Below are 13,701 nucleotides of genomic sequence, written 5' to 3' on the forward strand. Positions count from 1 at the left end.
ACATACATCTAATCCGATATAAAAAAGGTATTTATGCATGAAAGGTGCGGGGTCAGGAGGAAGCAAAAGTACTAAGAGAATCCTTATGTGACACACAATTGAATGACATCATTAAATGATATCGCAAAAAGGGGTGACAGATTCTCTTTAAGTCTTTTACAGTCGCAGTCTAGACCCACTATTCCCACGCCTCACACGTCATTAGCTGTGCCCACCCACCAACAGTCACTTTCTGAGGCTGCTGCATGCTGTCAGAGTATTGTAGAGCCTGTATACAGTGCACCATTCCCCTCTCTATATTGATAGGCTGGAGACTCAATAGCCATGGGTGGTCAGGCAAGCTGAGGCTCTTCCTCTGCTGAGGAAGCTGTTAATGTTACACAGCCCCCTCATGCGGCTTCCGTATTGCCACCCCCTACTTCAGTTCTGTGTCCTACAAGTTCTACCTCCAGCCCAGCAAACGTATAGCATAGAGGCCATTATCCCACCACCCCCTCCTCCTTCACAACTTCAAAATTCTATGCATTTGTTTCCTGACACCCTCATTTCATCTGCAGCACCTTCAGTGTCACCAGGCCCTATTATGGCAACTCCGGTAACTTCACGATTCCGGACCTCTGACCCAGATTTGTCGCTGTCATGGTCGCAGTTAACCCAATGCTGACTCTTCATCCCCATCAACTTCTCATAGTCCCGTTTACAGACGATCCAGTAGGTCCCATAAGAGGTGCAGCAGACATTTGTCACGCTGTTCTAGATCCTCCAGGAAGAGATACCAATCTAGAGCTTCTCGCTGTCGTTCTTCGTAATCTACGGACGAGCCCTCCAACACCTCGGCGAATCCACATAGACATTCTCGCCATCGAGCTAGACATCATCAGAGATCACCAGGAATCTCTTCAGCTCATTCTCGATTTGACAGTGTCATTACTCCTGCGCAGGAATTTCGGTTCGTTTGGATCGACAAGGTAGTGGTGAGTACCAGTATTTGGGTGCTTGGGGTGAGGGTGCCAGGGTAGTAGCAGTGCCGGCTTCTAACAAAAGAATCTTGGCTAACCTTCTTCTGTTAGGCCAGAATTAGAGATGGGCGAACCTGGACACCGAACATAGACTTCACCAGGAAGTCTGTGTTACTGTTTGGGTTCGGCGGCTCGAACACTGGGTGTTTGTCGCACTGTCATGTGCATGGCAGCTTGGCAAACACTGCTTCTAATCGGCGGTGAAATCATCCCCGCCGACCAGAGAGCCGGGGTCCCACGCTATCGAAAGAGCATGAACGTGCTGTGGGCAGAGGTGTATGGTCACTGGTGTCAGCTGATGGGACTACAGCTCTCATTGTCACGACTGCAGCCGCAGACGCGGCCCAGCAGGCACCTCCACGCCAATGGCGAGGGGCGGGCGTCCCCCGGGGACGCAATATGGACCCTCTATACCACAGAGGGGGACCCGGGCCTACCCGAACTCGGGAAGGGCAGCGACCGGGATTCTGTGGCAGCTGAGCATGTGGACAAGGACACGTAGGTCTTGATGACACCGCACAACTTCAGGTATAAATAAAGTAAAGTTTACTTAAAGTAAAGTTACAGTACATAGACAAAACCAGGACACACGAGGTCATCAGGACACACGAGGTGTTACGTGTTACAGAACCACTTAGCACCCAGAATATGTTGTGCAGTTATCTGTATGTATAATAGGTTCTATGTGAGATGCATGTCCCTAATGCATCAGCCCACAGGCTGCGCCCCTGGGTAGAGGGGACACGATATTCTCCTTTTGTTTTGTCCGCCCTCCCCCCACCTTTGTAATTCCCACAGTAAACATCGGCAGGCTCCGGCCACCTGCGGCTTTTGTAATGCATGTCTGGCCTGCCGCTTTTCTATTGGCCTGCCCTCTGTATCTGTGTGATATATTCTGTGTCCTGTGAGTAAAGTGTTGTCAGACTGGAAATACGTGGAGAAGCAGTGATCTTTTATATGCGCCCATGTAACCAAGGAATTCCAGCCAGCATCATTCATTCAGACTCCAGCCAACACAGAGCGGACCTCTGAAAACACGGGGTGGTACTGAAAGAGGTACTGGGTAGACCCAGTTACACGAGGTCATCAGGTCACACGAGGTCATCAGGACATCAGGACACACGAGGTCATCAGGACACACGAGGTCATCAGGACACACAAGGTCATCAGGACACACGAGGTCATCCAGACGCAGGCAGGACATCAGGGTCACCCACAGGACATCAGAGTCACCGGCAGACATCAGACGGGAGTTGTTTGGTTCCAGACATCCAACACGACCTACAGGCACCACTGCAGTCATCCAGCTCCAGGCAGCGGTCATCAGGTTCCAGACTGCGGTCATCAGGCTCCAGGCATCGGACCTAGGAAGGAACTCAAGCGTGATGGTACTAACACTGCAGGATTGCTGGGCCTGCATGGAGCTAGCACCGCATGGTAGTTAGAGCACAGCATAATAGATGCTCAGCAGGAACACCGGTTGCAAGAGTCTCAGAGTCACTGGGTGCGGGGCTCCAAACAGAAGGTTTCCAGGAACATAACACAGCAGACAGTTCAGACATAGTCAGGTAAGGGATAGGTACAGGATCAAGAATTCAAGCCTGGATACACCGCCTCCAGGCCAGGGTGAATTTAGACGGGGTCAGGTACATGACAGGTACAGGATCAGGGATTCAGGCCTGGATATACCGCCTCCGGGGCAGGGCGAAGGAACAGGACAAAGCAGGAATCAAGGCAGGGAATTTGGTACCAAAACAGAGACAGACGAGGTCCAGGGACACAGACACGAGACACACATGGCAAGGTTCAGGAGCTTTGTGAGTAGCTCTGGCCCTGCCCATAGGGCAGGTAAGTTTATAAAGGAGCTGCCCCTCAGCAATTGGCTGGGGACAGCATTTCAAGTACACACACTAACCCTGATAAAAGCAGGGAAGGTGTGGCTGCGCACACCCTAAGCACACACAGAAACCATTGCAGCACAATCAGTGCAGGAACTGCAGCTTAGAGCACCTGGCAATGGCTGCCAGCCAAGACACACGTGGAAAGTCATGCACCAGCGCAAATAACCTTGCAACCCGCGGACAGTTTAAACAGCGGCAACCAGGGACCGCACATGCGGATGGTCAAGCAGCAGAGCAAAGACCTAACAACACATGTGCAGCTACGCAGCAGAGCAGGGAACTAAACAGGCTTCATACAGGTAATAGCCAGCAGTATCCCAGCTCAATTAGGGGGAAAGGAGTAAGGGGTTAAAGCAAAAAACATGCATTGTCACGCCGACAATCAAATACAAACAGAAAGGCATGACACTCATCATCCGACAACTGCGGTCTTGAGAGTTTTTCTCATGGTGCTAGCGGGGATCTCACTGAGGTCAAGGTAGTTCAGCCTGGCAGGGAACGCAGCCTCAGTAACTAGAGGTAACCTCGAGGATGTCACCGCCGGTCACTGAGGCTGCGCTCACAGTAGTTTAATCACCAGTGGTTCTCGGCCTGGACGGTCGCATCATGAGCACTCATGCTGTTTTTTAACAGCGTGGGAACCGAGCATCTCTGACCAGCGGGGATGATTTCACCACCGATCAGAAGCGGGGTTTGCCGAGCTGCCACACACATGACAGCGTGGCAAACACTGAATGTTCAGGCCCCCCATTCAAGTGAATGGGGTCCAGGTTCAGATACTGTTCTGGTACCCATACTTTTTGTAACTGTCGGACCGAACTTGATGGACCCAAACATCCAGGTGTCCGCCCATCTCTAGCCAGAACCACTTTGTTCAAAAGGGATCCTTCTCTGTCTCAGGACAGTATACACAAGGATGTTTTTTTTGTGGCATCACCCCACTGGGAGTTCATTTAGACGAGGAAACCATTAATAAGATTTGGGCAAATTATTATATTGACATCAGGTCCTTGGTATCCACTGACCAGCATTCAGTGGATAAAGAACGTCAAGTGGCAGGCAGACCTTATAATAGGAAACCAAAGGATACTAAAACAATGAACAATTTGCTTCAGGCTTTTTCTGTAAAGGGCTGTGTTATGGGTCGAAAACGTCCTGAGTGTTGCTCTGAGTTGTTCATTTACCTCAATACCATTTATAACTCTTATAAATCTCATGGTGGAAGTGCTTGGTGGCGCTACGATGAGGATTACAGAAAGCGTTCGGCTATTCAGCCACATTTGGATGGGGTGTTAGAGCCACGGATTTGTGGCTTCGTCTAATGATGACCCAGAATGTGTTAAATTCCTTTCACTCAATGGCCCCTTGCCCCTCTGCCAGCACTGGGTCAGTGTCCGTCTGCAGACCAGGCTCGGGCTGGCTCTTTAACGAAGGTCACTGCCTTTTTCACCGACTTAGTAAGTACATGCAAGAATGCTCCGCTTGCAGAGGCTCCCAGGCAGCTGTTAAATGACCCGCCCCTCCACAAAGTTACCAACAAAGCTCCCCAGTCAGACTAGAGAATAAGGACCACAGTGAGCGTAACCGCGATGGGGTCTTGCCTCAACAAGTACCCCAATAAAGAAGCAGGAGCCCAGTAATGCATTGATTTCACTTTCGGTTTCTTTATTCCTTTTACTTTCAGTGGACTTCCGCTCTTTCCTTCAAACTTAAAAGCTGCCAAGGAGTTCCCCCATATTCTATATGAGACGTCGCAGAAGAAAGTATCTTTGGGTAGAATTGAGGGTCCTTTTTCATCGCCACCCTTTCCTAATTTAAGGGTTTCCCTGCTAGGTATTGTTCCAAAGAAGGAATATGGTAAGTTCCGTTTAATTCACCATCTTTCTCACCCTAAGGGTTCTTTAGTGAATGACGGCATTCCCGAAAGTGACGCATCTGTCACTTATGTTTCTTTTGATAGAGCGGTTACTCTAATTAGAGAAGCCGGTCCAGGGGCCCTAATGGCAAAATCCAATACTGAGTTGGCTTTTCGGCTTTTGCCGGTTCATCCAGATTGTCACCTCTTATTGGATTGCTTTGTGGATGGCAGATAATACTATGATACTTGTCTTCCTATGGAATGCTCCATTTCTTATCATTATTTCGAATTATTCAGCCCCTTTCTTGAATGAGTCGCTTAAGTACGAGACAGGGTCTTTTTCTGTCATTCACTATCTTTAGGATTTCCCTTTTGTAGGTCCACGGGGTTCATCGTCTTGCCATACTTCGTTGGACACCTTCTGTTTCTTCATGTCACATTTTTGTGTTTGTCCAGGGACAACGTTATCATTTTTTGAGTATTGAAATTGATTTATTGGAAATGTTTTTTTCGTCTTCCTGAGGATAAAATTGCGAAATTCTTGTCACTCATTGAAGGTGTTTTTGTGGTTTGAAGCATCACGCTTTGGCAGATGCAGTTCCTATTGGACCTTATCTTTTCCTGACATTTGTCTCTTTCTAGAGGCGTAAATCTTCCTCACCAATAGATCTGTTTCAAACCTGGGCTGACTTGGCTGTTTGGAGAAAGTTCCTCTCTTCTTATAATGGCCACACCTGTTTTCAGTCTTTGGAAAACTTCTAATGAGGACTTGTTTGTTTTCTCCGAGGCTGCAGGTACCTCTGGTTTTGGTGTTTTTGGAGAGCAGTGGTGTGCTAAAGAGTGACCAGAGTGTTGGCACTCCAGAGGATGGGTTAAAAAAATTCACGTTGTTATAACGGTTCCCATTGCCGTCACATTTACCATCTGGGGTCCCTGTTTGAGCAACAAGCGTATTTGTTTCTGGTCTGATAACATGAGTGTCGATCAAGCCATAAAACATCTGGCTTCCTCGTCCATGACGGTTATAATTTTAGTTAGGTTTTTGGTATTAAAATGTTTATCGTTTAACATTTGGCTTCGCACACGCCATATTCCAGGTTCTAATAAAGTGATTGCTGACTCTTTCTCGTTTTGATTGGCAGAGATTCAGACAGCTGTGTCCCAATGCCCAAGCAGAGAGGCATCCGTGCCCATCCACCATGTGGGGGGTGATGGAGAATGACTGATGTCACTGGTGAGATCCCCACAGGATCGGACTGGCCCACCGAGGTACCGTTGGATCCCTCGGTGGGCCCCGCACCCGCCCGACCATGAATGTCACTGAACAAGTCCGCTCGCGGCCCAGCTGCTGGTACCTGTGAATCACAGTCACCTCTCCTAGCATGTCTCTTGCAGCCCCCTGTGCTTATTCCATCTTCAATCTCAGTGATGTTCTATCTTCCTGTATTCAGCGGCCGCTCATTACCTATGCGCATAAGTAATGAGCGGCTCATTACATATGCGCATATGTAATGAGCGGCTCAGCTGAACCACGTGGACGCTGAAAGCAGGAAGTAGAACAGCGGTGAGATTGAAGATGGAATAAGCACCTGCCTGGGGCTGCAAGAGACATGCTAGAAGAGGTGGTGAGTGCCTCTGTCCCCTCTGTTTCCATTTGCATGACTGATGATCACTTACGGTACCCCATTTGTCTGTTCCAAAAACAGTACAGATATGTGGAAGGTCTGGACAGACGTGAGCACCGCCTAACTTTTCTGTCAGTGCCTGCAACTTACACGCTGCAGAATAACAGACTCCTGTACACCACATAAGCGCCTATTGTCACATCTCATTTATTAGACATACGCATTTTCAGAATACCTAAAGCTGATAAAGCTGAGCACAATTTATGCTGCCATGGGCAAATATTCAATATGGATCCATGCCCTCTTACCCTAGCTTCACCCTCTGTCACGGTCACGTGTTTCTGGGCACACAGCGGTTACCGCAAGGTGAACCCATAACACACGTGACCCTGGATACACCGCCTCCAGTGGGGCGCATTTAAATAATAAAACGTGCAGGTGGATACGCCGCCTCCACCTGGCGAATTTAGGTATTACACGTTATACAATAATCAAATAATAAAGGGGAAACCTGGGAAACATTAACAATGGTGGGCCCTGCGATAGGGAATGGGGGACGTGGAGACCTCCTAAGCTCCCCTGAGCCAGTGTCCCTGCACTCCTAACATTCCCTATACAGGCTCCGCACCTGTCGCCGCACACGTACCTTAAAACCCTTGCTCACCCTGACCCTAAACCCTCACTAGGGAATAGGTCGGTGCGGAGACTAATCCCACCACTGCACTAACAACGCACATGAGGAAAGAGACAATACAGGGGGAACACCACTTAGCTTTGCTCTGTTGCGTGCGCTCCTAGCAACAGAGCCCACCACCTGCGTGCATCTTCTCCTCCACCTGGATCCATCACCATAACAGGATCCTTCACCTTAGTGCAGCCTTGGAGCAGAGTCCACCACCAGTTGCTGCTGCTTAGTAACAGAGTCCCCAAGATGAGTCCAGCTTCTGCCACGAAGTCGAGCATGCTTGAGTCCAGCTCAGCAGCCAAGTCTCACATGGTGAGTGCCACTCTCCATAGTCGCCACTCCACCAGTCCATGCAGACACTTCCCGCCGACACCATCACTGCGACCCCACCACGCCATGCCAGCCCTTCGTCCAGACACCATAGCTGCAACACGTCCCCCCTGGCTAAGCTGCGCAGGACTCCTCTCCAGCTCCATCCTTCCACCAGGCTCTCAAACCCAAAGTGAACACAATATCACAATATCACAGGCCGTGATTGCACACCCCTAGCACACCTTTATAGGGTGTCACACCTGATCCATAATTACGTGCACAAAAATCCTAAAGTGCGATACCACTAACCACCACCGGGGACAGTCAAGACACCTTGGAACTTTCCAAAGTAAAAAAAGTTCACCCAGTGCAATTTAAAACTGTCAGATCATGACACCCTCCTTTTATAACTGTTTCAATTTACATATCCTACATAATATGGCGTCACCTAGTCCTGTCCCTGCGCTCTGCCCTGTCCTGTTCCTGTGCTCTGCCATGTCCACTCAGCTGCACTCTGCCCTGTCCCTGCGTTCTGCCCTGTCCCCTCAGCTGTGCTCTACCCTGTCACTGCGCTCTGCCCTGTCCCCTCAGCTGCGCTCTGCCCTGTCCCCTCAGCTGCGCTCTGCCCTGTCCCCTCAGCTGCGCTCTGCCCTGTCCCTGTGCTCTGCCCTGTCACTGCACTCTGCCCTGTCCCCTCAGCTGCGCTCTGCCCTATCACTGCGCTCTGCCCTGTCCCCTCAGCTGCGCTCTACCCTGTCACTGCGCTCTGCCCTGTCCCCTCAGCTGCGCTCTGCCCTGTCCCCTCAGCTGCGCTCTGCCCTTTCCCTGCCGCCGCTCTCTTCTCTTTGTGTACGTGCACACGTTGTGGATTGTGCTGCGGATTTGGCTGAATCCGCAGGTAAAATGACCGTTGTTTTACCTGCAGATTTAGTGCAGATTTTGTGCGGATTTCGCCTACGTTTTTACACCTGCGTATTCCTATAATGGAATGGGTGTTAAAACGCTGTGGATTCCGTACAAAGAAGTGACATGCTGCAGAAAATAAACCGCAACAAATCTGCGTAGAATTTTCCGCAGCATGTGCACAGCGGATTTGATTTTCCATGGGATAACATGGTACTGTACACCGCATGGAAAACTGCTGCGGATTCGCAGCCAAATCTGCAACATGTGCACAGACCCTTCCTCTGCCTGTGCCAACGCTCTCTTCTCTTTCTCTGCCTGTGCCAACGCGCTACGCTCTGCATGCACCTGAGTTTTGTATAGGCCACAATATGTTTTGCGCTGTACACAAGAAATGGCCGTCAGTGTCAGTAAAACTTCAAGGAAATCTATCAGCAGAATTCACATTCCAATCTGCCTGCATTAGCGGACCTGATGAGGCTGGTGAACTGACTGAAATCCATGTCTGGTTGGCTGGATAATCCTGCATGAAGGTTTCGCTGCCTGAATCTCCGCTGGGCGTTTTCTGAGCGCTAGTCGGGTTGTGAAATTCTCATCTTATAAGGTCCCAGGATTATACAATCATTCCTACAAGCCGTGCACCAACCGGAGGAGCACAGGAGGGAGCGCTGAGTAATTACAGGGGGTGGGAGGGCGAATGCACAGGGTACACAGCCTGGAGCTGTAATACTCCTATGTCACGGGGAGCGCTGCTCCTGCAGCTGTACATTCTATCATCCCACAAGGGAGAGACGGATGTGAACTACAGCTCTGGAAAGTAATACAGCAGGTAGCTCAGGATCAGTAATGAAATGTTATAATTCTGTATGGAGGCCTATGTGGTGCCTATAATACTGTATGGAAGACTATGCGGTGCCCGTAATACTGTATGGAGGACTATGCGGTGCCCATAATACTGTATGGAGGACTATGCGGTGCCCATAATACTGTATGGAGGACTATGTGGTGCCCATAATACTGTATGGAGGACTATGTGGTGCCCATAATTCTGTATGGAGGACTATGTGGTGCCCATAATTCTGTATGGAGGACTATGTGGTGCCCGTAATACTGCATGGAGGACTATGTAGTGCCTATAATACTGTATGGAGGACTATGTGGTGTCCATATTTCTGTATGGAAGCCTATGTGGTGCCCATAATTCTGTAAGGAGGACTACATGGTGTCTCATAAATCTGTATGGAGAACTATGTGGTGCCCATAATTTTGTATGGAGAGATACGTGGTGTCCCATAAGTCTGTAAGGAGGCCTATGTGGTGCCCATAATTCTGTGTGGAGGACTACATGGTGTCTCATAAATCTGTATGGAGGACTATGTGGTGCCCATAATTTTGTATGGAGAGATACGTGGTGTCCCATAATTCTGTAAGGAGGCCTATGTGGTGCCCATAATTCTGTATGGAGGACTACATGGTGTCCCATAATTCTGTATGGAGGACTATGTGGTGCCCATAATTTTGTTTGGAGAGATACGTGGTGCCCCATAATTCTGTATGGAGGACTATGCGGTGCCCATAATTTTGTATGAAGGACTATGCGGTGCCCATAATACTGTATGTAGGGATATGTGGTGTACTGTATGCTATGCCAGGCCTGCCATTGCCATTAATGATCCCTCTTCTGGATTCTTCTGTGTGGTTCTTGTATGTGCGGTGATGGCGCTGACATCCTTGTGTTCAGACATCTTTTCTCCAAGTCTCTAAATTAAAATGTCCAGTATTGTACTAATGTACGGCGAGGGGTTCCGTCGGTCCCCGCAGCTAATCGCACGGGTACCGGGAGGCTTTCGCCGCTAAGACCGGCAGGCAGCAACGCTGCCTGGCTGGTCCGGGCGAATTTTAGCCCCCCCTGCAGATCGGAACGCTTCGATTGGCTGGGCTGTGTAGCATCTACCATGGAACGCTTGTTGGGACAAAGTGATCACTATACCCCCTACGTCAATCCTTGGGGGTGTAGATTCCAAAATGGGGTCACTTTTTAACTTCAAAGTAACACAGGTCAGATTTGCAAAAAAATGGCCTGGGCATTAAGGTGAAAACAGACCTGCGGCCCTAAAGGATTAAATGAATCGTAGTGCGGAAAGATCTGCAGCATATGAACAGCGGTGCAGCTTTTAGTAGAATTAGGATGCTGAAATGAGGCAGATTTGGCGTGGGATATACGGCAAAAGAACCCATGGTGTAATTCAGCGGTCTCAAAGCCTAAATGTTGAGTTGTACATTACTGTAGGTGGGCCCCTAAAATTCATTCCCTTGGTGGGCCCTACACACCCCAGTCCGACCCTGGATCCCCAGTGGCAGTCCTACGGTAAAGCCTGGTATGAGCTTGTAGGTGGTAAACCGGTCTCTTCATCTGACGCTGCTCGCTTAGAAGTTACTGTACAATATCTGCTTTGCCTGCATAGTACGGGCATATTGGGAGCAGTCGCTCAAAATCATTTGTCAGGTTAATCCTTTCACTTTCAGCTTCGGGAATTGGAGGATATCACAGAGATTTTTATCATACGCCCAGTTGTTTAGGTGTGGAATAGGAGTCACATCCGGGAGGAAAGCAGACGGCGTATTTCTTTTGATTTGCTTCAGCGTCTCATTGACTACACCTCCTCCTTCTGCTCCTCTCCATATGAGATGGCTCTTTTCACCTGCCTTTGTTCTGGCGTTTATTGGTGCCTTTTGCGTTAGCGAATTAGTTTATTCGGCAAAACATAGCCCGAGGGGTAGTCTTCGACATTATGATGTTTCCTTATGTGACTGAGTGTTGCATATCCATATCCATAAGTCTAAGACAGACCCATCAGGCATTGGTTCATGGGTCCACTTATTTTCTATCCCTGGTCCCACATGTCCACTAGTCTTCATTAATAATTACTTACAGTATAGGCAACTTGGTCTTTCTTTTTTTATCCCTCGCTGATGTTTCCCCTCTCATAAAATTCCAATCTCACTTTCTTCTTCGTAAGGCTCTGTTGTTCCTACGGTTATCTCCCCCCCCCCCCCCCATCCATAGGGATTTTGGTACTAATTCTTGTAGGATTGGGGCAGTGATGGAAGCGGCATGTGCAAGTTTATCCAATTCTGAAATTCAATGAATTGGCAGATGGCGCTCTGCTTGCTTTGCTAGATATATCAGAACAGATTTATTGCTTTAGTAATATTGTTTTCTTTTTAGGTGGTTCCAGACCTACAGTATGGATTCTCAGTAACATATTTTCTGGGAGGACCAAAGGGCGGAGAGTAGTCCAGGAGGATGAGGACTTGTTTTTCTAAGACTGGAGGTTTTCTGGAAGGATGTCCGAGGTTTAGTTGGTCTCAAGTCTTACCCGAAGTTGTGAAGATCGCGCAGGTCACCTTTTCTCCTATCATCCTGAACATACATGAGGATGGGAATGACTTCTGCTCCTTTTGTTTGGCAGAGCTCCTCATGATGATGCGGTCCGAGGTGGACAAGTTTCACAGTTTGTTCTCGGAGCTAGCTATGGTTTTGTCACACACAGTGAAGGAAAGACTAAGTGCAACACAAAGAGAAGAGGGAAACGGAGCCCAACACTAGTGAAATGAGGAGTGGAGACCCCTAGGCAGGTCTAACGTCACCCTGTCTGCCCTAAGTGTCCCTACATAAGACCTGCATAGGGAAGGACAGGGTTTGCGCCAGTTGATCCCTGCTATAACTAAAGACAGATGGGATAGAAAAACAAGGGGAACACTTAGCTTGAGTGGACTCAGAGAGAAACACAGACGTCCTCCAAACACCAAAGAGGAAGATAGCAGACTGCTATAGTTCCAAGCCACAACAGTGGGAAATGGAAATATCACTGGTAACTCCCAGCAGCAAGCTGGGAGTCTATAAACACCCTGGCCCAAGTGTGTCAATTAGGGAGGTTGCCACTGGGTCCTAAAGTCAGAAGGAGTCTGCAAAGTCAACCACTGAGACCTTCAGCAGCTACATGGACTGCGATCGTCTGCAGCCTCTGACACACCCATGACAGGTTGGTCAGAGGTCATTCCTTGGTTGCTTGACAAGGTGCCAGGCAGGTGGTGGCCGCTGAGTGTTCTCAATGGACTCTCAATGCTCAGATGTCTCGATTTGCACGTTTCAAGGGTGGCACTGTTGTTCGATATTGCCACCTTGAAGGGGATAATTCCAGTCTCATGCTTCCTGACAGCGTACACCTCACCGACATTGGCTTGGACATTTTCTTTTCCGGCATTCAGGATGGTATTGAGCAGGCTTTATTGCTAATGGGTGGGTGTCAGAGAGCAGTTTAATTTCTATGCCCCTCCTTGATGGTCTTCTTGGAATTATTAGGTTTTTACCCTGTATGAAGGACTCATGTTTGCCAGGAGTCTGACTGTTAGCAGATGATTTACACTAATAAATCTTATACCAGGCCAAGATGTGCCTTACGTTGATATACCTCTTATGCTATGACCAACCTCCATACATTAAAATTAAAATAGCTTCAAGGTTATTGATGTGGAGCGCCCGCCAGGGCCGTGGGTTACTCGGTACTGGGCAGTTCTTAAAGGGGATGTGTCACAGCAGATGTGACCCGGTTCGTGGCCCTGGGCGTCTAATGAAAATGTTCAATAGCGTTTATAGGGGATGATTTAAAAGGGAATTAGTTTGTGACGCCACCTGTGGTATTTGGCAAATAAGCGTGTTAGCCGACGCTGCAGATTCAGTCCACTAGGGTAGATGGTGATGCAGCAGAGTTGGTTCAGCTCTCCAAAGGCAGAGCTATTTTCCCAGGGCAATTAAGATGTATAAGTGATGAGAAGATGATGGTGGTGTAGTGCAGATGACGCAGAAAATAATCTGAGGACACAGCAGGGTGCAGTCTTCACACTTTTACTCACAGTTCCGTTGTTTCAGTCCCCAGCTGGGGTGCCGTGTCCTCCAGGATTGCGGTCCAGCCAGCTCCCAAGTATTTTGGTAATCAACTCACCAGGATTCCCCTCAGATGTTACTTTCCTGGCTGTCTCGCTATGCTGGCTACTGCCTTTCCTGCACTGCGTCTACACACAGTGTTCCTATCCAGCAGACTCAGATCTTGTTGGGCGACGTTGGTCAGGCCCATGGATCCTATGTCTGCCTTCTCAGCGAATATGTATGGATGTGGCTGTAGCACTTGCAATGCATGCCGCCACCGGTTTCTAGCTGAGTCCTTAGTTTCTCCACTAGTTTTGGGGCAGGTCCCCTAACTGCGACCTGGTCCCTCCACCGACCACGCCGGTGAATTCTGGCTCCACGGATGGATCTCTCACTATCCGTGCCCCTAAGACCTCTTCTTCCTCTCCTTCTGGAGTTTCTCTCTTTCTCTCTTCAGTCTGGAGACAA

At 49.0% G+C, this 13,701-nt stretch overlaps 1 protein-coding gene across 1 annotated transcript in view; it reads right to left on the reverse strand.

Annotated features, from left to right (window-relative positions):
- The window catches only part of LOC141060084 (calpain-13-like), a 173,378-nt gene that overhangs the window by 10,665 nt on the left and 149,012 nt on the right, over nucleotides 1-13,701 (reverse strand). The window lies entirely within an intron of this gene.

Source organism: Dendrobates tinctorius, unplaced genomic scaffold (genome assembly GCF_039654945.1).
Source record: "Dendrobates tinctorius isolate UK_male_01 unplaced genomic scaffold, ASM3965494v1 ptg000232l, whole genome shotgun sequence".
In the NCBI taxonomy this organism is placed as follows: domain Eukaryota; kingdom Metazoa; phylum Chordata; class Amphibia; order Anura; family Dendrobatidae; genus Dendrobates; species Dendrobates tinctorius.